Consider the following 6,000-nt stretch of genomic DNA (forward strand, 5'->3'; position numbering starts at 1 on the left):
AAAACTTTTACACACTAACGTAACAGCCAATATAGTTAGGCTACATCGGTTTTTGAACGGTAAGATTTTTCTTTTAAGTCTCTTCTGCTCACCAAGGCTTCATTTATTTGATTCAAAATACAGCAAAAACACTAATATTGTGAAATATTTATTCAATTTAAACTGTTTCACAATTTATAATTTATACAATTTAAACTTTTCTATTTTAATATATTTTAAAATGCAATTTATTTCTGTGCTGGCAAATTTCAGATAGTTGCTGTTGTTTTGAACTTTCTATTAATCAAATAATCGTAAAAACAAAATTGTACACAATTGTTTTAACATTGATAATAATCATAAATGTTTCTTGAGCATAAAATGATCATATTACAATGATTCCTGAAGATCATGTGACATTAAAGACTGGAGTAATGATGCTGAAAATTCAGCTTTGATCGCAGGAATAAATGACATTTTAAAATATATTCAAATAGAAAACAGTTATTTTAAGTTGTATAAATAGCCTATTTCACAATATTACTGTTTAAAATATCTTACCGTTAAATTTTTTTTGACTGTATGGTGTATCAAACATTGAATAAACTTAGTTATTAAGCACCAGTGGCCCTTTTTGAGAAATGAGTACTAATTACTGTAAAAGCAATAGCCTATAACAAGTACATCTACTAATGCAAACTTTGAAATGTTTTAAAGGCGAAATACAGAGGGACGACGTGTGTATCAGGCGTCTTATTAGGCGACGTACAGAGGGACGACGTGTGTATCAGGCGTCTTATTAGGCGACGTACAGAGGGACGACGTGTGTATCAGGCGTCTTATTAGGCGACGTACCAAGTTAAGACGTCATGATTTTTTAAAACATTTCTCACATACGCCGTTGCCGTCAGTTACATTCCTACTGAGACGTCGCCGTAACGTCGCCTCTGGTCTGTCGTCTGCCGTCTCTATTAATCCCATTCAAAAATAGACACGGACTGATGGCGACGGAAGGGTAGACTGCTCCTTATCCTTCTTCAGGGTAGTCTTAGAAAAGGCATTATCTACTCGACATACCCCCCCCCCCCCCTCCTCTCCCTCTCCCTCTCCTCTCCCGTGACATACCACACCCAATCCCCTCCCTTCTTATCGCAGCCATCCATGCCCATTTAAGTTGCATTTTTCAAAAAGATTGTGAGCTAGACTTGAGCTGAAAGAGGGGGGTTTCATGACCCTTTAAAGACTCTGTTTGCATCACTGATCATCATTTTCCTGTTTATCCCTATAAAGATGCTTCGAAACAAACTGCATTGTATAAAGCACTATATTAAAAAGGGTATCTGACATAAAAAAAACGGTACTTGACTTGAGTTAACTTATTATTGTGAATCTGAAACAACAAAATATGAGTGCTTGACATAACACAAGTTAAAGTGAAAGTTTTAGGCAATCTTTAGGGAATACTAAAACTGGGGGTCAACAGACCCAAAATAAAGACTACATAAGATTATATTGTTGATCTTAATGAAAATGCTAAAATAACACACCTGTCATGTTCTTCATAACACTGCAGACTCATTGGCTGATCTGTGACAGATCTGTCCAATCACAGCATTGCCACACCCACCTCAGCCCTCTATAAAACTGTAGTACTCTAGTATAGTTTACACACAGCAGCTGTACCTGAGAACTGGATGGGCTAAGACACAAAAACTACTGAAGAATCTAGAACAAATATAGGTATGTGTTTTTTTTTCACATTTAGAACTTATGATCTAATAGTTTTTTTTTTCATAAAAGATTTTATTATACGATTTGCATCTTATAATACAAAGAAGCCCAACATGCTATTTTATACACTTTCTCTGTTCTGAAAATATGAAAACCTTAGGGGTGCACAAAAAGGTTCATATGCATCAATCTGACAATGAATAGATTTTGCAATGCAAAAAAAAAAAAAAAATAGGGATTATATGTATGATATAAGATTATATGCTCACTTTCACGAGACGTGGAACAGTAAAATGTGCACAAATTAAATGTCTTAAATGCAGTTTTGTTTCTTGTCTTGACGTATAACAATTCTATTGACCACAATAAAATGTACGCCTGTGAGAGCAAGATAAAAACTGAAAGTTTTAAATGCATTCAATATTTCTACAAAAAACAAATACAATTTTCATTTAAGTGGAATTTTTAAATTAAGAAAATCTATGCAGTTAGTTTGCATGACCAAATTTCATAATCGTTACTGAATCATTGTAATAGTTTACACCCCTTACATTCAGCATATTAAGAGAACATTTATGATGAATTTATTTAGTAGATTTCTCTCTCTCTCTCTCTCTCTCTCTCTCTCTCTCTCTCTCTCTCTCTCTCTCTCTCTCTCTCTCTCTCTCTCTCTCTCTCTCTCTCTCTCTCTCTCTCTCTCTCTCTCTCTCTCTCTCTCTCTCTCTCTCTCTCTTCAAAACTTAGAAAATGGGAAATGATAACTCTGGTGAAGTTAGGGAACGTAGTAGAGCTGAAGCAGCAGAGCATCAACGCATCAGAGCTGAAGAGGAAAAATGGAGAATGGCGGCAGAACTTCAAAGAGTAAGACAAGAAAGTGAACAAGCACTGCAGAAACTATATCAAAAAATTGAATATGATAGAAACTTGGAGATATTGAAAAAAGAAGAGAAGAAGAAAATCGACAATGAGAACAGATGTAAAGAGGAAGAAGAAAGGAAAAGAATAAAAAATGCACAAAAAGACGACAATAAAAAGATCTGATGGCTAGGGTTTATTAATTTTTATTTTCTTTTTCTTTTTCCAATTGCTAACAAGCGATTTCTAAACTCTTAACACAGCTACATCACAATTGGCCAAATAGTTTTCTGGCCAAAACCACATTTTGTTAAATAAATACAAACTCTACATTTCAAAATGCTAAAAACCTTTTTCTCTTTCAAACTCTATCAAATCACAGCAAACCCGACTCAAAATTGAATCATTCTGTCAAAACTCTAGCACAGGTTTTCTATCCAACATGAACATATCGTCAATCATTGCAGAACAACTGTCAAAATACTAACAATTGATGGCATTGTGAAAACTGCATTACTTGTCATGTTTAAGTTCTACCTGCAGACAATATGTAATCCATTGTTTTTTTTTTTTAACCATTGTTATCCATTGTTTCCTTTTACTGTAAGCCATTCTATATTGTTGGTTGAGTGTTGAATGTGTGAAATCTAAAAGTAAATGAGCATTACTTTATAGAGTGTACAGTAAAAAAAGAAAGAAAGAAAGAAAGAAGAAAATAACAGATCTGCTTAGGGCAGCCACTGGTTAAATGCGTCCCCTACCCAGAAGTTCAGTTGAAATCTCTTTCTGGGGGAGGTGTGTTTTACTGAAATTAAAACATGAAACTGCTGCCATTTGGTTACTATGGAATTTTTTTCCCCCAACAGAATAAAAAAAAAAGTGTAAAAGGTAATTGTGAATTTTTATCTGTCAAAATACTAAATTTCTAACATGTTAGTATTTCTACTTTCTAACTAATGTGCTTTCCTGTAGCTCAAACGGTAGAGCGATGGCGCTTGCACCATCAAGGTCATGAGTTTGACTCCCAGGGAAAGCAAGAACTGATAAGAATGTTAATGTGTACCATGAAATGCAATTTAAGTCGCTTTGGATAAAAGCATCTGCCAAATGCATTAATGTAAATGTTATCTTAATTGAGAGAGAGAGAGAGAGGTCAGAATTGTGAGATAAAAAAAAAAATCACAATTACCTTTTGTATTTTCTATTCATGACAGAAATAAGCTTTTATGGGTTCCACATGGGGAAAACAAAGATGCACCTTCCAGCACACCCTCTTCCTCCTCTCCTCTATCTCTTCTTCTCCCTTGTCCTGATCCAACTACTCCTCTCCCTCCATCAATTATTTCTCTCCCTCACCCAAACATTATTTGTCTCTCTCTCTGCTCCTCTGTGTTGTTCCGCATCCACACTGAACAAAACCAACTCAAAGAGTCCTATTTCACTGTGTATGTCCAACACCTGACTATGCCAGCTGAGATAGGAATCAGCTATTTCTCAATATTTCAATAATCTCTTACCTAAAAATTCTTATCAGTTGTTTAATTTTTTTATATATATTTTTTTTTTCAGTACTTTTGAGCTGATGCTGTTGCAGAAGTAGAGGTTTTAAAATATATTTAAAGTTTGGAACATTAGGTCTTCATTTCTGTCATGTTGTATTTAAGCATTTGTAAATAAGACCAGAAAGCTCCATGATTTTGGTATCTGGCATAAAAAGAAAATGTAAGTATTTTAGAAACATGTTAATTGACTGTATTGTGTGAAAACAACATGAATTGTGTTACTATGGTTACAACAGACGGATGTCACTAATTGTGTTTAGAGTTTTGCAAATGCGACTATAGATTGGACAAAAGCAATTTTTTTGTAATCTCTATTCATCATACAGAAAGATCATCTAGATGCACATCACCTAAAACATTTTGTGAAGATTTTCTTTTTCTTTTTCTATACATCTACTGTAAAGCACTTTGTAAACAAAATGTTTTAAAAGATGCTATATAAATAAAGTTTTACATAAATCATAAAAGACAGTCACGTTTTATTATATAGGTGGTGAATTTATTTGTTGCTATTCAATGACAATACAATCCCTTTCAGATTGTCTTTTCCACAACCTCTTACGTCATTACACCGGAGAACACTGGAAGTATAGTATGCACTTCTGCACTTGGTATTAAATACTAAAATGAGTCTTTAGCATTGAAAATGATTGTTGTTGTGAAGAAAATAAGTCCCCATTAGAAGCTTAGAAACTACTAGCTAGTTTGTAACTAATTCTGTACTTTATTTGGTTGCACCGTAGTAGGTTGTAAGCTCTCTATAAAGTAATGCGTAGTTGCATAATATGATGTAATATGACGTTCACCCTCAATGATCCAATAGCAGCCTTTAAATATGTTTCAACACAACATAAGTTGTGTTGAAATGCTTTTCAGTTTATCCTTCATTATCCTTCAACTTTTAACTTCTTTTACCTCACACAATTATGGTTAAAATATTTTGTACAATATTATTATTAAATATTCAGCAATATTATTGATCTGCCTGCATTGACACCATTACATGAGAGCTGAACTGAGCTGAACGATGACATCACAGTTTTCTCCAGAGCGGCTGTTTAGATAAATTAACTAAAAATGTTTTTACTACAGAAATGAACTATCACTGAACTTACTTAAGCTGGTGTTAGGGAACGCAGACACAGCAGAGAAAGATGGAAGGTTAACAGGAAGTTTATTGATAACAACAAAGGGAGAGGATGATGGTAGGATACGGTGGATGACGAGGCAGATGAACAAAGGTGGGAATGGAGACACCGTGGAAGGACGAGACACTGGAGACAGACATATTGCTGGAGACAGGGAGATAAGTCCACTTTATAAACGAGACTGGACAATGAGCTGGGGTGAAGTGAGTGTACAAGTAGTGGAGGTGATGATGGTGATGATGATGAGGTGCAGGTGTGTGTGATCATAAATGATGACCAGGTGAGAGCCAAGGAGTCTGATGGGAGATGTAGTGCAGAGGAGGTGACAAGGCTGATCTGTGACAGCTGGACTATGACACTATTCTCTTCTAGATCTACCGAGACAAACTGTTGCATTATTTTCCTGTTATCACTGTAAAGTTGCTTTGAAACAATCTGTATTGTAAAAAGTGCTATATAAATAAAGGTGACTTGACTTGTATAGTATACTATATACCTGATTTATCACATATAAGATGCATTTAGTTAAGTTAATTAACACGGTAATAAACTTGCTGTGGCGCTTTACAGCAGTTTCCTTTACCCACATAAATAATATTACCACATACCATAATAGGACTGGAAAAGCACTCAGTGTTCAAAATTTCACTTGTGTATACATGATATATATATATATATATATATATATATATAGATAGATAGATAGATAGATAGATAGATAGATA

General features: G+C 34.5%; 1 long non-coding RNA gene across 1 annotated transcript; it reads left to right on the forward strand.

The window, feature by feature from the left end:
- The first annotated feature begins 1,645 nt into the window (after positions 1 to 1,645).
- Positions 1,646 to 4,590, forward strand: LOC308696475. Its single transcript, XR_014030824.1, has 3 exons — positions 1,646 to 1,719; positions 2,455 to 3,453; positions 3,538 to 4,590. It is a non-coding gene; the product is annotated as an uncharacterized lncRNA (long non-coding RNA).
- Positions 4,591 to 6,000: the final 1,410 nt, after the last annotated feature.

The sequence above is a fragment of the Scardinius erythrophthalmus genome (assembly GCF_964197995.2).
Source record: "Scardinius erythrophthalmus genome assembly, chromosome: 9".
In the NCBI taxonomy this organism is placed as follows: domain Eukaryota; kingdom Metazoa; phylum Chordata; class Actinopteri; order Cypriniformes; family Leuciscidae; genus Scardinius; species Scardinius erythrophthalmus.